Source organism: Parasteatoda tepidariorum, chromosome 5, assembly GCF_982258835.1.
Source record: "Parasteatoda tepidariorum strain Cologne lab strain chromosome 5, Ptep-v5.0, whole genome shotgun sequence".
Taxonomy (NCBI): domain Eukaryota; kingdom Metazoa; phylum Arthropoda; class Arachnida; order Araneae; family Theridiidae; genus Parasteatoda; species Parasteatoda tepidariorum.
Window position 1 is genome coordinate 77620385 of NC_141759.1, and position 18909 is coordinate 77639293.

The window sequence follows — 18909 nt, forward strand, 5'->3', positions numbered from 1 at the left end:
TTAATAAATTAAGTAATATTAACCACTTTGATTCATTGTGCATCAAAAAAAAAATATCGTTACCGGATGTGAAGCAAAAAGTGAAACAGTAAATGTTGTTTAAATATTTCCCATTAAAATTTATATATTCCGTGCTCATAATGATTATAAGTCTAATTAGTCTTTGAAAAAAAAGAGACTTTTTACAATTCTTAAACAGTAAATCCAAACTAAATTCATGTCCTTTTAAATACTACAATAATTCATAAAACTGTCATCTTAGGTAAACATTAATGACTGAACACATAAAAAGGAAAATCTAAAACCAATTTGGCGTATCAGGATGCATGACTTTCATAAACAGGTAAAAAAGTCATTAATATCGTAGAATGGTTTATTTTGTGGGATGTCGTGCGTGTTATCTCAAAAATTCATTACTCGATGTAGTTATCAAGATATTTGATACAGTAAAAATGTACAAAAGGAAAGTCTTTGAGCAAAACATAAATAAAGCGCTTTCGGAAGAAAAAAAATAATGCTTAATCAGGCAGGAAGTTATGATTTTATGAAGGAAACTCACGGAAGGTTTTTTTTTTGCAATTTAAAGAAGAAGAAAAAGGATTAAGGTAATCTTTTAGAGAGGTCTGATCAAGAATCAAGGATTGAAGTTAAAATTTCAGAAGGAACTCTTCAAATTCATTTATGATACGAAGCATCAGTAGAATTTCGCACTTTCTATTTTCAAATATCAACTACCAAACCTTTTACAAATGTTAGCTTGGTGTTAATTTTGCATTGTTTAATAGCAGACAGAGTTGGGGTAATGTATTTGATAACAGTAATAAATTACACTATATTTAAGATGATATATAAAATCATGATTACTTACAAATTTTTAATGAAATACGATTGCAACTGAGATTAGATGCAATCATAGTTGCTTGTCGTGGGCGTCTTACTTTCTTCTGAATATTGGTTGTGATTGCAATTACAATAATAATTGTAAATTATAATTGCTTAAAGTCACGAGGAAAATTCTGAGAAATTATAATGATTATTTATAATACGATTACATTACCATCATCACAATTCCAAAAACTAAGCATGTAGCCTCATTTTCATGGCTCTATCCATTGATATAAAGATCCCTATATTAGTCCTGGCTCTATCTTTTAACGGCTAATCTAGGAATGCCCCGTAATTTTGACCTCTAGTCAGACGACGTGGGCAGCGCCTGAGTCAGTACCCCTTTCTGCAAACTTCCACACTACAACGAATGAGAGGACTTTCACTCACGACAAATTTAACGTGCACCTTGCTGCGTATACAAGTGGGTAGCTTTGTCGGCAAGCAGGATCGAACTCACTACCCCCAGCTCTCCAACCTACTGAGCCACCGCCGGAGCACTGTAATCCGATTAAAAGTACTTGATTACTTAGCGATGATAAAAATTGATCATTACATTTTTTCCAACTCTACTGACAAAAAAAAAATTCATTCAGTTTAAATTCTAAATTATATTGTTTAAGTGTAATAAACCTGAAGATCAATTTTTAAAAATGAACAAATAATACAGTTGTTAAATAGTTGCAATCACTCTCATTGTTTAGGAAATTTCGAAATTTTGATTTTTAAGGAAGTCATACCCAAAACCGGAATTAAACATTTAAATAAAAATTTAAAATTATGCAATAAAATACACTATAAAGGATAAACTAATTTCCTGTGCAACATGAATTAAAAGAAAAAGAATATTAAAAAAACAAAGAAAAGCTAATACTTTATAAATCCATTCGATAAATCCTATTCTGAAAAAAATAAATTATATTTCTTATCAAGACAATAAGTAGCTTATTACTTTTTCTAAAAAAAAATAAGTAGGTTTATATCTAATAGGGATTTTCAACTACAATTAAGCTTAAAAATAATATCCAGTGCTATAGCGTAAATGACCTTTTATCATTGCCTCATGATAAAGATATATGAATCTTGATCTAATTTCCGATATCGATTGTTTCGCAATTTCCCCATTCAACATTATTTCAATTGTTTCTTTAAAACACATAAGATTATTGAAAAATTATTTCAGTAAAAAGCAATTTTATTTGAAGTATATAAGTTATTCAAACTTTTTTTTATCATTTTCATTTTCTGTAGTTTGTTATCGAAATTCACTTTGTAATATATTGGTTAGATTTAATTTATTGAAAATATGAGGAATTTTTAACTGTTTCATGATTAAAACAGAATTCGTACTGTACTTAAAAAGATTTAAAAAGTGATGCCATTATTGTAATAAGAAAAATTAAAGATTTATTTTTATTTGCTTACAGTTTGAAATTAAAATTTCGTTCCGGAAAAATTTCACAACTAGGTATATTTATTTGTAAATAATAGGCTGGTGTGAGGTGAATACAAATTTATGAAAATACATCTTAGAGTACATATCACTTTAAAAAAAAATTAACAATCGAACAAACCCTGTAATGGAAGTATAAATATTTCAATAGCTTTTAACGTTTCAGAATTTCTTATTACTGTTATTTTTAAGGGAGGTATAAAGAGAAATTATTGTAAATTTTTTAAAAGTCAAAGATTTTAAGACTATATGATTTCAAATCATACAGATTAGAAATCAAAATAATTGGGAGACAAATAAAATAAAAAATTAAATTAAAAATAAAATTATTAATAAAATAAATAAATAAAATTCAAAATAAAACTTTATATTTGCCTTTAAAGAGAATTTCAAAATTTTATATTTTGAAAGTTTAAAAAAAATATATGTCTTAAGAAGTCTTAAAAACTAATCATTTTCAACTACAGTTTATAATTAACTATAATTAATAAATATTTTTTTAACTATAATTTATAAACTAAATAAATAAATATCATAAACAATTACTATCAGGCAGAAAAAAATTTATTAAGGGTTAATCTAATACTCGAGACTTTATTTTTCTCATTGGAATAAATAAAAAAAACAATTCATAGGCTCACGAATCTTATAGTTTTTTTCAAGGAAAAAAATTAGCACTCGAACAATATTAAGAGTACCTAATTTTAATTCTCGTGGCTTTATTAATCTCATTGAAATAAAAATAAAGGCATTAAATGCGTTAAATGTTTGCAAGGGGACAAATTATAAAACTGAAAAAATCCAATTAAAAGTAGTTCGAGAGTTTGTAATTTAAGCAAACAAATTATGTTAAAAATAATTTTAATTCTCGTGGCTTTATTACTCTCATCAGAGTAAAAAAACAAAGCCCTAATTGCTGTCGTTTTTTCAGAGGAACAAATTACAATTTAAACAAATTCTATTTATAACATATTTTAATTCTCGTGACTCTATTAATTTTATTGGATTAAAAAAACCAAGCCTTAGACTCGGGACTCATAATTTTTGCAGAGGAACAAATTACAACTCAAGTAAAAAAAAAATTATTGAAAGTAGTTATAATGCGTGTGTGTAACTTTTTTTAATCTCTTCGTTATCGGAAGCGGAGCTGAGCGAAGGAGTCTGAACTTTTTAATTAATAATTAATGTATTTTCCGAAAATATAATAAATATTTTCATGAATTTCAACATTCAGATGAGTACATAAGATGAATAATTTTGAATCATTTCAGATGAATCATTCTTAATGTTTAAGGTGAATCATGACTTTTGAAACAGTAAACGATTAAATTAAGACAAATTTCAAATTAAGAAATGAGAATTTCGAATACATGTTAAGTGTATAATATTCAAAAACATTTCGAAATTGGAATTAGGAAAAAAAAATTTCATTCTTTAACAAGAACGTTCTTAATTTATAGCATTAATAGAATGAATAACATGTCTGACGCATTAATTTAACTATTTATATGTCGAACGATAATAATTGAATTTGATTATAGTAATTTTGTTCTATCGATCGATAATAATTGAAACACAAAATTGTATACGTGTTGTAACTAATTAAACAAACGTTTATTGAGGTCAAGAATCATTGTAATAAGTTCGGTGCATTTTTTAAGCTCTAAAAGTTAAGTGTACAATAGAATTAATTTTTAAAGCGATAAAAAAAATTATGTCGGGAAACGTCAAATGAGTCAATAGAAAGGATAAACATTCAGTGACGTCTTTTTCTTTAAAAAGTTCGGTGCATTTTTTTAAGCTCTAAAAGTCAGTGTAAAATAGAACTAATTTTTAACGCGATAAAAATAAATGATGTCGGGAAACGTCAAACGTCAATAGAAAGTATAAAAATTCAGTGATGTCTTTTTCTTTAAAAAGTTCGGTGCATTTTTTTGAAGCTCTAAAAGTCAGTGTAAAATAGAATTAATTTTTAACGCGATAAAAATAAATGATGTCGGGAAACGGCAAATGAATCATTAGAAAAGATAAAAATTCAGCGATGTCTTTTTCTTTAAAAAGAGCAGGTAATTTTTTTAAAAAAAGATAATACTCATTTCAGAATTAGGAGTAATAAAAATTGCTATTTATCTAAAAAAAAATACAAAAACTTATCAGTCAAAAAAAGTTACTTTTCATGACTACTACTTTTTATATAATAAAATGTATATTTATGTTATGTATATTTATTACCGTTATGTCAATGAGTCTAAAATAACTAGAAAAATAATTACCATTTGGTTTTCAAATGAGACAATTTTTTTTTTAAAGAATTACATTTAAAAATGAAAAAATGCTCACTTAATTAAAATATTAAATTGCTACATTTTTCTCATCAGATTTTTTTTCGATAATGAAAATTAAGGTGCAATATTTTTAATTATCTAAGAGAGCTATGAAAATATAGTTAGAAAATAAACCTTATCGGAAAAAAATAACAGTCTTTTAAATATTTTCAGAGTTTTAAGAAAGTAAAATAAAATTTCGTAGATTACACATTTGAATGCATTTTGTGTTCATTTTGGATCCCAATACTCGAACAACAACAAATATTCAAATCACTTACGACCGATTTACGATATTTTGTCGTTTTGAGAAAATTTCTCTGCCATTTTTTAACACATATTTTTAAAGCGAAAAAAAATTTAGCAAAAAGTATTAAAAGAAAGAAAAAAAATGTTTTACAAACATTAACCTATTCGCGGTCGTTATTTACTTTTAACCATTATTATTAAAAAAATTAACTCACCATATTGTTTTCATAATCTCCATCAAAATATATAAGAAATCCATATTTTGAAGTAGAGTATGCATTCCTTACAGATGCATGAAATAACTCAACTTTTATAGACTGGCTGTACTTAGTAGAATGGTTGGAACTACTTTTAATGGTATCTTTTTACTTTCAATTCGAATGGTCATCTGTCCAAAGAGGCACTTAACATCAACAACAAAGCACAATATAGGGTCAGCATCATCTTCAATCATCTAACTCAGTTTGCGCAAAATTTTATTCAAATTTTGTGTCCAATTTGAGTATATTTAGGACCTCGGTACTCGAAATAACAACAAAGAGCCATTGAATGGAAATTAATGTTTCGTTTTGATGGTTATCGCCAAAATTTTTGGCTGCCGCTAGTGTCATCCGAAACCTGTTGACCTCTTTTAAACACAATAATTTTCGGACGCAATAAGATAGAGATTATGCGATAAACAAACCGTTTGTGGTTACAAAATAACTGTTTAGGGTAACATCGCATCAATCTTAGATCGTTCAAGGAAAGTATTGAAGATAAGAAGGCATTGAAGGCCAAAGTGACCACACAAAAAAACATCGAACGAAATTTTAAGAGACATGGTAGGACAGTGTTTAATCTGTCCCATTTATTGCTTTCTGTGGGTGGTATGAGATTAAAGGGCGAGAAAGCAAACAATAGAAGCACCAAAACAATTGTATTTTTTGAAATTGCGTAAAATTAGTTGAGATTAATGATTATATCCAAACAAACATTAGTAGAATTGTTTTAAAAAACATAATTTGTTTTAATTATAAAATATATTATGTATAAAAATAAACAATAAAAGTGAAAAATTTATAATTTTTGAAGTTGAGATAAATTGATCATATTCTAACAAACATCAGTAGAATCGTTTTAAAAAAATACAAACTTGCTTTAATTATAAAATATAATATGCATAAAATAAACAATAGATGTGAAAATTTTGTAATTTTTGAAGTTGAGTTTAGGTGAGACAAGTTGATCATATCCTAACAAACATCAGTAGAATTGATATGAAAATATAAATTTGTTTTGATTATAAAATATGATATGCATGAAATAAACAATGGATGTAAAAAATTTATAACTTTTGAAGATGAGTTTAGTTGAGACAAATTGATCATATCCTAACAAACATCAGTATAATCATTTAAAAAAAATATGAACTTGTTTTTATTATAAAACATAATATGTATAAAATAAACAATAGAAGTGAAAATTTTGTAATTTTGGAAGTTGAGTTTAGTTGAGACAAACTGATCATATCCTAACAAACATCAGTAGAATTCTTTTAAAAATATAAATTTGGTTTAATTATTAAACATAACATGCATAAAATAAGCAATAGAAGTGAAAAATTTGCAATTATTGATGTTGAGTTTAGTTGAGATAAATTGATGATATAGTAACAAACATCAGTAGAATTGTTCAATTTGTTAAAATTGTAAAATATGCTATGTATAAAGCAATCAATAGCGATGGCAAAGGCACTTGTAGTTTTTGGAGATGAATTTAGTTGAGATAAAGGGATAAGATACTTATAAACATTAGAGTTACTTAGCAAAATATAAATTTGTTTTAAATATAAAATATAATATGCATAAAATAAATAATAGAAATGAAAAATTTGTACTTTTTGAATTTTAGCTAATATATATATTTATCATATCCTAATAAACAGTAGTAGAATATTTAAAATAAATTTGTTTTAATTGTAAATATATTATGTATTACGTAAAATTACACTGTCAATGACTTTTAATGTGATATGCATGAACGATGCAAGCGGCGATAATATTAATATATTAACGAAATAAATGTATTTGTAATTATTGGAGTTGAGTTGAGAAAAATGGATCTTTTGTGAGACATTAATATAATTTTTTAAAAATATAAATATATTTTATTTATAAGAAAATAGTCTGTAATACCGAAAACTATAATGCTTGTGATTTCCAACCAACATCATATTATTTTTTAGGCTATACCTATGCAAACATAAGATATGCCTGTAAAAATAAAATAAAAATCTTTAAACCTACGTAGTTCCTTTAACAATTTTTCAATTTCTCTTCCAAAATTTGTACAAAAAAAATTTTGAAGAAAAAATAAACCATTGTTTCATTGCAAGATAACATTAAATAGGCGTAAAAAACAACATTCGTCGAATAATGTGGAATCTTAAAAAAAAACTTTATTTCGCAAAATTATATTAACGCATCTCGACTTCATTCATTCATGTATGAAAAAGATCTCAAAAACAATGTCAGATTCAATTCAAGAAAAAAATAATGATAAATTGAATGGAACAATACATGCGTTAAAAGGTAGTTTTGTTCGCCATTAACTCACAGAAAATTAATACAGATTTAATAACCACATCTTTCTAAAAAAATTCTAAAACAACAATCAGTGCACAGACTCCTTTTTTTTCCTTTTTTTTTAATCAGATTCGATTTTTTTTTTCGTATCTTCACATGTTTTCACTTCGAAAAATAGTGGATGTAAAATTTTTGTCGAAAACAAGCCAGAAGGAAATGTCTTATCTACCCGTTTTCGCTCTTTTCCGTTTTTAAATATACTATATATAGTATATTTACAGTATATATATACTTAAGAAATATGCTTTCGAAATATACTTTTAAGGTCGAAAGTATATATACTTTCGGCCTTGCTTTGCAAAGCGAAGGTTACGTCATCTCAATTAAAGCATATCGAGACACTTTGATTGGATGTGCCTGGTGGCTGAGTCTGTAGTACAATTCATGCATAATGCAGATTTTAAAAAAATGATTGTTATACTTTTTATCATACTGCATTAAAAATTTAAATTTTTTAAAGTCTATTTAGATTGTTTTACTTCTGCATCAGCTTTCAAAACAATAGCCGGGCTCATGGGGTAATTTTCAGAAAAATTTCCAGTTAGCAATGTGTTAAGGATAGAGCGTTTACCTCCAAATGAGGTGCTCTGCTTTCGAATCCCACACTAGGCTCGAAAAGACAACAGTGCTGACATAAATATCATAAGCGGTAGACGGATCATGGCTTAGAGTGCATCTGTCGTCAGGCTAACCGAGGGAGGTTTTCTTCTCCATGTAACGCAAATACGGGGTAGCTTCATTAAAAATTCCTCTTCGAAGTCAAATTTCTCCCGATACTTGATCCAGGAGTTCCCTTGTCTTCTGGATTGGGTTCATAATTACAAGGCTACAGAGTTCAACATTGATAGTCGTAAAATAAAATGTGTGGCATAATGTTAAACAAAATGATAAAGAGAGGAAAGGACAACAAAAAATCAAAAGCTTTTACAGTTTAAAAATCACTCTTTTTCGAAGAAGAAAAAAAAAGAAATAAATAAAAAGGGAAGGAAGACAAACGCGTGGAATTAACAGCCACCCCATTGATTGCTGAACTCAAACTGTTTTTTATTTTAACTTTTTGTAATATTTCATGATGTATGGGGTATGGGCCTTCTGCGCGGCCCAGGTGCCCAGTTTTCGTAAATAAAGTAAAGTAAGTAAACAAACTTGGAATGTAGTAATATAATTTTTCAAAAACTGAGTGGATTTTTTTAAAAACTTTTACTCGTAAATTATTCACGTAATGTTTCTTTACGAATTAAAAATTTGTGTGCTCGAATGAGTGGAAAACTGTAAGACAAAAAGTGCACGGTAAGAAAAATTATTTAAACAACAAATTTTTTTAATTGAAATAGCGCAAGGTGGCGTAAAAATGCGTAATTAAATTTTTTTCCGATTTCATTCATTATGTAAACTGTAAAGTTTTAGCAGTAAATTGTTTTCCTCTTTCTTTTAAGAAATAATTAAGAAACTAATTCAAGCTAGTTACGAAACTAATTAAAGCTTGTATTATTATTTAAAGATCTCAAAGGCATTGTCCGATTAGAAAAAAAAATTATATCACAAATATTTATTAACATTCTTCCTTTCACTACCTTATAATACTTTTCCGTACTATAATGATAAGGAGAAATTTTATTTGGCTTTTGATTCACTATAATACTCAAGGCTACTTGCAGATAAAAATGGAATGATCAGCGAAATAGGCTATGTAAATAGACTATGCCTTATAATACACTATACACCTTTTTCCACACTATAGCGATGAGCGAAAAATTTAAGTGGCTTTTGACTCACCATAATACTCAAAGCTACGTACTCAGAAAAATGGAATAATCAGCGAAATAGGCTATATAGACTATACCTTATCATACTTTTCCGCAATATAGCGATATGGGGAAAATTTAAGAAAGTTTTGACTCACTACAATACTCAAAGTTACGTACAGATAAAATGATCAGCGAGATAGGCTATATAAACTCTACCTCATAATACTTTTCCGCACTATAGTGATAAGGGGAAAATTTTAGTGGCTTTTGACTCACCACGAAATATTACGAAATATTACCTCTTGACTCACCATAATACTCAAAGCTACGTACGGATAAAAATGGAATGATCAGCGAAATAGGCTATATACTCTACCTTATAATACTTTTCCGCATTATTGTGATAAGGGAAAAATTTAAGAGGCTTTTGACTCACCATAATACTCAAAGCTACGTACTCATAAAAAATGTAATAATCAGCGAAATAGGCTATATAGACTCTACCTTATAATACTTTTCCGCACTATAGTGATAAGCGAAAAATTTAAGAGGCTTTTGACCTACCAAAGCTACTTACAGATAGATATAAATGGAATAATCAGCGAAATAGGCTATATAAATAGACTCTACCTTATAATATTTTTCCGCACTATAGCAATATGTGGAAAATTTAAGAAACTTTTGACTCACTACAATACTCAAAGCTACGTGCAGATAAAAATGGAATGATCAGCGAGATAGGCTATGTAAATAGACTCTACCTTATAATACTTTTCCGCACTATAGTGATAACGGGAAAATTTAAGTGGCTTTTGACTCACCATAATACTCGAGACCACTTGCTGATATGAATGGAATTATCAACAAAAAAGACACCAATTCGTGCCTATTAGGCCTAATAAGAACATTAATGAAATACGCACCTGAATTTATTTCTCATTCTACTAAACCATGTTTCCATAAACATTTACAGATTGTTCGCAATACGAAATATGGGAAAACAACGTAAAGCTCATTATAATTAATTGCCCTTTTAGTTAGAGAAATATGATTTTAATTAACCTATGACCTGTTCTTCCATTTCTACGCGAACGCAATTTAAATATAAAATTAAAAGATACACCTTTGCTCTTAATTCGTGAATGCAGCTTCAACCTTCAAGATATTTAAGAATCACTTCACTTATATTTCCCACGGACGGGAGTAATTTTTCAAACCCAACCCAAGCCACACTTACCTTCAAGCAAGTTTCTTTTATAAGACTTTTAATTACCTTGTTCGGTAATCATGCAGGTAATTATAAATAATCAGTTACTGACGAATATTATCTTACAAAAATATTCTTTTATGAAATAAATTGTATCCAGTAAAAATTATTTTTATTTTTTTTAATTAGTATTATTATATTAATTTTTATTATTCTGTAGGACTAATTAGTTAAAGCTGTAGCCAGGTTTTTAAAAAGGAAAAATAAATTCTTTTAACTTACAATAAATAATAGGGCAAAACTAGAATGGAATTGTTTTTTTTTTTTTTCAACAGAACGTTTAATTTATTTTAATAGAAAGTAAATTAAAATAAAATAATTTCCCAACAATTTTGTGTATATGTTTTGATTAAAAAAAATTGTTTTAAGACAGCATTTTTTAATTTGAAAAAATAATAAAAGTTCTTCATTTTTTTTTCGCATAAATTTTACTGCCTTTTTAAACATGCTTATTTACTTCACGCTGTGAGTCAATTGACTCCAGCAGTTTAAAAATATTATCTAGATTTTATTTAAAGAAATTTTTCTCACCACGACAAATTAATAACTTCCTGCGAAATGCATCACCCTTGCTACCAGTAGAATAAAAAGTTCTTAAAAATGCAGAACTATCACTTATAGCATTCAGTGTTGAAAAATTTTAAGCAAACAATTTTACTTCAAAAAAGCTGCCTTTTGCCCAAAACGATAAAGAGTGGTAACTGAAAAAATTCATTCATACAATTTATTTTTAAAAAGAATTGAAACATCCCGTGTTTGCCAAAATATATTATTCGTATGTTTATGGGAATTAATTCTCGAAGAACCAAGGGGTTATCTGCTTTTGCATCTAAAAATTCGAAACTAACTTATGTAAGAAAACTCATAACTAAATTGGGATTATACATAGTTAGAAGATGAGAATATTATCTAGTCCTAGTAATTTGTTTCTTCTGGGCACCTGGGCCGAGAAGTTCCCTGATTTTCCCGAGTTGCCTCGGGTTCATGTTTATTGCAATTAATTGTTTTCTCAAGAAAACTCGGGCTTAGTATAAATTGACATTATGGTTTGTTTTATGTCATTTTTTTTTCTCAGCGAAAGTAAATATTCTGCTTTTGTTTATATTTAACAAAGCTTTTTTTTTTAGATCTTTAACTGTCACCTATAAAAGTAATCTAGCTTTTTAAGACTCGAGAAATTTCAGAATTCATTCAAAAGCCGAAATGCAACTGCGTCCGCAGACAGCGACCTCCAAATAAACAAACATACTTTGGTTCCATGTTGCCCTAAGTATAGTGATTACTTAAAAACAATAGAACATTTTAAAATATTTGTTTCTGTTCTTGATGCTTAAAAATAGAATAAAAACAGTTTTTTTTTTCAAACTTAATAAGGGTTTAAAGTTAAAATAAAAGATTGAATTAATTTAAAATTATTTAAACATAAAAAGGAAATTATTTAAACTTTTTAAATTTTAAACTTTTAATTAAAAACATTTTGAATTATTTCATTTCTTGCAATTAAAACGCCTTGTGAATATTAATGAGGCATATTACATCAAACACATTTCAAAACTGTTTCCTTAAATCAGCTAACTTATTGTCTAACTTATAAGTTAAAAGTAGTTTTAGTTACTCACCTCATGGAAGTAGCGGCTTCTTTGAAATACATTTTCGGCATTGTAATAAAATTCAACAAAACAGCAAAAAACGTAAAATATCACTTTTTTTACGAAGAAAAAAGTTTACAAATTATGCATTCGCGATATCCTAGAAACACACAAAACGAGGCACGCCACACGCGAAATTTCACTACGAATCTGAGAATAATAAAAAATAAATAAAAATAGCGGCTAGTCTTCGGTCAGCAAGACTCGCCATGGACAAGCATGGATTTTAATCTGATGAAGTGAAATATTTACGTGCCTTACGGTCGTCCAAAATGATGTCCGTCATAACGGTATCTTGGCGAAACGAGTTTGGCGTTAGAGTGGGTTGTTAAGTCTTCGCCAAAATCACTTCGCCAACTGCAATTAGTTTCAAATCTCTAATTGAAAGAAATGGATTGTCTTGACTAGAAATCACGTGTTGTCAAGGTCTTGATATCTGTGTTAATAAGGTATTTAAATTTATTACGGGTATTTCTTGAAGGGATATATCGTGTTTTTTTTGCTGAAACGACTCGCTTCAAAGATATGTAATAACGTTTCCTCAAATTTAGTAATTAACCAAAGGATTGAAGTATCTTTGAAAAAATGAATAAATAAGTTTGATTAAATAATAAAATGTTGACATCATCGTTTACACAGCGAACAGTACTCTACAATTTCGTCAGTTATTAAAGTGGAATGAAATCAAAATAAAAAACTTTTTTTTTTAAATTTAAATATACTATATTTAAAAGCAACTATTTTTCGAAAATGCCTAAATAAGGTTTTACTCCTTTTTTCCTTGGCTGCCAATGTAAAAAATTTTTCATCTTCTTAGTCATTTAGAAGAGGGTAAATATGATAACATCTGAAACTTTGGTGGTTCACGATAAAGCACCCATAAAATAAAAAATAAAAGTAAATTACTTCCGAAACGTAACGGAGACTCCACGATTACGTAACCAATAGCATGCAATGTGATCATCTGTACTTCGGCCACTTTTACTTTCCAAACAAGATGGTGAGTATAGCTCTGAAGTTGAATGGGCTTACTCCAGTTGTACATAATGACAACTTTATGCCTCAACCACTGAGCAATGGCAATTTTTTTTCAGGGAGTTTAAAAACACGAAACGGCAATTTAATTAAACATTTATTAAAAAATTACATGACTACCGCGACACTTAAATAATTCAATGGGATATATATATGAAAAACCGGTAATTTCTGTATCATCACACAAACTGCTGACAATAGTATAAACTCATATAATTAATCAAATGTTATTTTTCAACCACTATAATAGACTATAATATTAGAAATAAATGTTAATAAACAATGATTTTAGACTGATTATTTTCGCCCATAATCTAATTAGTGCTAGTAATCGTTTATATCGTTTTACACTTACTTGACTATAAGTCCTAGTCCTAGTGTTTTGATTTTATTGGGCACCTGGGCCGCGAAGCGTCCCCTATCCCATTCATCTGGAATTTTAGAACACTTTTGGTTGAGCAATGAGGTAAGCAGGCAATGGAGTTGCAATGGAGAATGTTTCAAGCTCTTTGCTTGAATAACTAAAAAGGAATCAAAAATAAATTGAGCAGCTTGCTCTAAACTGTGTTTGTTTGATTTTGGAGTTCAGAATTGTATCAGCATGAGTAAACGTTATTTTCAGAAAGGTTGATGAAATTATTTGTTTTGATAATTATGATATGAGGCGTCGGAGGTGAAATGCGCAGCTATTGGTCTGTAGTTTTTATCTTTGATATAATTTTCAAATTTAAAGATTTCATTAAAATTTGCTGTTTTACATTCTATGGCTTTATCAAAAAAATATGCGTTTAGCTTGTATATATGCTGTGATAGAGTTGGTATTTTGAGGTCTACATGTATATTGGTATTCCGGATGAACCATCTTGCACAGGTTATTTTTCTAAGGATCTTGTTTTGGCATTGGTTTAATTTCTTCAGTAGATGTTGAGGTATCGTTGTCCAGGCAGGTGAGGTACTTGACTATAACTACTTTATCATATTAAATTAAGCAATATTTTTTTTATCTAAAGTGATAGTTAGTGTTCCGACATCAATGGAAAATTAGTTTAAATAATTGTTTTAAATCGTCTAGTCCTAGTGTTTAGATTTTATTGGGCACCTGGGCCGCGAAGCGGCCCCTATCCCATTCATCTGGAATTTTTGAACAGTTTTGGTTGAGCAATGAGGTAAGCAGGCAATGGAGTTGCTTTTATGATTATAGTGGTTGAAAAATAACATTTGATTAATTATATGAGTTTATACTATTGTCAGCAGTTTGTGTGATGATGATTAATTATTAACTTTTCTGCAAAAGAGGTTCTTTCTACAATTTAAATAAAAGAACGCAACCATTAAGCGTTTATAAGACAAAAAATTTTAAATCGTCTGCCAACTCTTATAAATATAATAACTGCAACTCTGACTGGTTGCTAAGCAACCAAACGACATTTTCTTCTTATTAATGCTTTTTTGTTTATCGTCTGTGTATGTCAGTGTAAATAAAAGAATACAATCGCTGTAAAAGCTAACAGTTAGTACCGAAAAAAAATCTATTCAGTTTGAATGTAAGTACATAGCATTTTTAAAAGAAGAATACTTTTCACATCTCTGCAGTTTAAAAATTCGAGAACACATACTTATCGGTTTTTACTTTTTCTAGGAAACGATTAGTTTTCAAAAGATTTTATGATTAATTATAAAGGGTTTCCACAACCTGAAGAAAATATATGAGTGGTAGCTAAGATTTTTCAAGACCTCAGAAAAATGCTTAAATTTATCTTTCATTTGTGAATTACGAAATTATTCCCGAGATATTTTTTGCACTCATTAAATTAAATAAAATAATTGATGACTTAAGACATCATAGATATATCTCACTTTTGCTACCACTTTAAAAAAGTTTCCAGACCTTGGGAACCCTGTTATATGCATTATGCACGTGTGTGTTTTAAAATTTCTAATCCATTATCTAAAAATCATAGCAACTGATGGTTTAAAATACATCATACATATTTGATTTATTTATACACAAGTGTATAAAAAATAATTTTTAATTAAAATTTATAAACCAAAAATAATCAAAGTTTTAGTTTTGATACCACTTTATGTGTAAAATAAAATCTTTTTCAAAAACAAGTAAATAATATTATCAAAGGTTGATTTAAAATAACCAACCCCAACTGTTACAATTTAGTAAAAAGAAATGCTTTTACAATAAAAATAACCGTAAGTTAAGTATAAGAAAAAAAGAAGTAAACATTTAAAACTGTTTAACACCTTTCAGTCTTTGAAATGGTGCTACGTCTTGATTTCAGATGTAGATAAAATAACTTATATTAATATATTACGGTTACAACAATAATTCTTCTGATAGCCTTCTGGTAATTTTCTGATAGCCAGATGTGTTAAAAATGAAACACTTGTGTTTCCATCTTTTACTAGTTTATACAATAAAAACTACCAATTTTTCCCTTTTTTAAATAAATGTGCAAACTCCAAAATAAATCTATCATAAATTAAAGGTGTTTATTAGGGTAGGTTTAAAGGTAAAACCCATTTAAATTTTCCCTAGTATTTGTCCATTTTACGGTTATTCACCCCATTATATAAAAATGTATTTTAAAGGATTTAGTGCTTATATTAGTTCAAACATCAAAGTATTCGAAAAGCAAGTTTTTTTTTATATAAAAACATCTTTTGCATCCTTGTAAAATGAGACGTGTTCTATCAGGGGCAGAATTTTCAGCTAGAGATTAATACTTACATTAACCCTTTCGCGCCGACTGTCACAAATACGTGCCAGCATAAAACCGTATTCTATCAGGGTAAAAAGATAAAACTGGTAATCAAAGTATTTCTTTAGCAGTTTATTTGTGGGCGGAGTTATAATTGTTTGATTTATTTAATTCACCATTACTTTGTTCAAAATAAAACTATTTAGTTATACTTTGAATTAACATTCATTATACCTCAAATTTCACTGGGTGCGAGACCCGCCCCAGTCGAAAGAGGAAAACGACCAAGAACTTGTTAGCCTCATCAGTGAACTTAAAGACTTGCTGAAGGACCAAGACGTGCTGCATCTTCTCACTACTTTAATCCAGGGGAATTCCCCATCCAACTGATGTACTACTGAATCAACTCATGCCTCACCTCATCATGGACTTTGATCCTAACTTAGGGGCCGTTCAAAAAGTACGTACACAAAAATGGAGAAATTTTAAACCCCTCCCCCCCTTCGTACATTACCGTACATAAGGTCTTACTCCCCCCCTTAGAGTACGTACATTTTATTAGTCTACCCCCCTTTTTCATAAAAATTAAAATAATTATGTTATAAATAAAATTAAATATTTACTTAAGGAGTGTGTAGGATGAAGTCAAATTTAAATTTGGTGTATGTTTATAAAGTACGTACTTTGTATAATACCTCCCCCCCTCCCCATCGTACAAAACCGTACATAATAGCAAATCCCCTCCCCCCCTTCGGGATGTACGTACTTTTTGAACGGCCCCTTAGAACTTTGAACTGCAAATGACCTCTAGTCCAAATGCCAAAACAGTATAGATGAATCGGTTACAAGCGCTTCGCGCTTAACGCCGAGATACCACTCATATCAAGCAAGCAACATTGATTATATATATGATTAAACTGACAATAATTAAAGTAAAAGCAAAGTAAGTCTGTCAAATTAGCAACGACTACATTTAAGTTACCGTTTTTTTATTTAATTACAACTTGATTCTGATTTTGTACGAATGCTTTTCTGAATCACCCGTCCCCAAGGGGTTAAGGATCAAATCAGTCCTACTTATTAATATAAAAGTTTAAAAAAACTCATTTTTAGACCAGACTATTTGTTAAATATCAAACGCAAAACGTCATATGTATAAAAAAAAAATTTTAAATAGGTTTATCAGTATTTTTTTAATCTTTCAACATTTTTAGTGGTTTCTAACAGTTGTTGAATTAATGTTACCGGATTGATAACATTTCATCGGAAAGAACTTTTTAACACTAGGTTTACGGGACACGTAATTTTGACGGATTTCGACTTTTGTAAGGAAAATTATAAAACCCTTTTGAATTTTTATTTTATCTCTTGTAATGACTTTTAACCATTGATCGAAGTAAATATATATTAAATGCTATTTACATCAAAAGCGTTGAAATATTGAAATTCTCTATGTGGTATACCTATTTCTACGGATATGCGTCAATTTGACGCGATCATAATTTAGACAAAAGTTTAAGTAAACAAGCAATTATCACATCAATAATAAATAGGAATGTACCGACAATACTTCGATTCGTTATCTCAAATAAAACAAGTGATAAACAACTGTTGCCGATAAGCAATAATATAAAGAACAAACGCAGAATGTCAATTGATGTCAGAGTGTCAGATTTTGAAGGTTTCAGTTGCTTAGTTCGAGTATTGAAACATAAAATACTAGAATATTTCATAAATATATATCTCATATCTTCATTTTTTTTCTTATAGTATACATATTCATTGGTTTCTAAGTGCAGAGATGCCAACTGCTCCGGACACGCGAAAATAATTTTAAAAAATGGTAAATAACAACAAAGTAAATTTTGATATATGAAGTGGTGAATTATATAAGCCTACGAATTATTTAGAAATAGGGGTGGATAAAAATCTACTAAATTGAATTTATTAAATTCAGAATCACAATTCTTTCATACGTCAAATTGACGTGTGTCCGTAGAGATAGGTATATAAGAAACGTCCGTAAACCTAGTGTTAAGGGGAAAATAACCACTTTCGAAGTTATACCAAAGTTGAACAAAAATATACAGACTTTAGTTTATTTTTTACCACTTTAAATGATCTTTTGCAGCAGTTGGCAACTTTGCATACGTAAGCCACAGAGCTGAGAGTAGAAAGAAAAGTGGAATAACTGCTGGAAAAAACATATTATTTCATGGTTGGATTTTCCTGATGAGTAAAATAAGCTCTTTCGATTCTTCTTTGAAGAGCTTAGTAAATGAAGTAAGCAGACAAGTAATATTTTTAAGGATTATGAATTAATCAGGGAAATAACATAAAATGATTGAGTCAATATGGTTTAATGTAATAAAATTGTTTTTGCCTTCACTTTAATTTTGGCGTAATTAATCCACATTTTGGACTTGGACATGTGATTTGTCGAAGTACCTGCCCGCGGATGCGGGCACCTCACTTCTTCATCTATTTACTGGCCCTAGGCAACACCTCCTAGAATAAGGAAGGCCTCAGCACGGATCAATTTAGTAGTCTGATGTGATAATGTTAACTGCGCAGTTGATGAAAAATAAGAAAGATGTCATTACGTTCGGGGTACTAAGCTGCGCAGTGGTTGAAAATACGAAATATGTCATTACGTTTGGACTACTAAAGGATATTTATGGTAACTCGTGCAGAGGCCTACTCTTTTCTAGGAGGTGTTGCCCTAGGGCAACTGAGACTAGTGGCTTTGGTTCAGGGAAAAGAAAATGAAGTTTACTAACATTGGTTAGCTATCTATAAGGTTAATTACTGGGAAGGTCCCTAGAGTCATTAGCATGTTAAAGAAACAATGAATTGAAAAAATATGTACAAGATAATTTACAAGATTGAGAAATAAGGAAAATTACAATATTATATATTTACATGTTGGCATTGTTTATGTATCAATTAGTGTGAGCC

General features: G+C 29.0%; 1 protein-coding gene across 2 annotated transcripts in view; it reads right to left on the reverse strand.

Moving 5' to 3' along the window:
- LOC107454538 (uncharacterized) overlaps positions 1 to 18909 on the reverse strand; it is a 125393-nt gene that overhangs the window by 55796 nt on the left and 50688 nt on the right. The window contains exon 1 of one of the 2 annotated variants that reach the window (XM_016071765.4): positions 12173 to 12563. The exons of the other annotated variant lie outside the window; for it this stretch is intronic. The gene's annotated coding sequence lies outside the window, so the exon portion shown is untranslated. Of the gene's footprint in view, positions 1 to 12172; positions 12564 to 18909 lie in introns of those variants that run through there. 2 annotated transcript variants of the gene reach the window in all.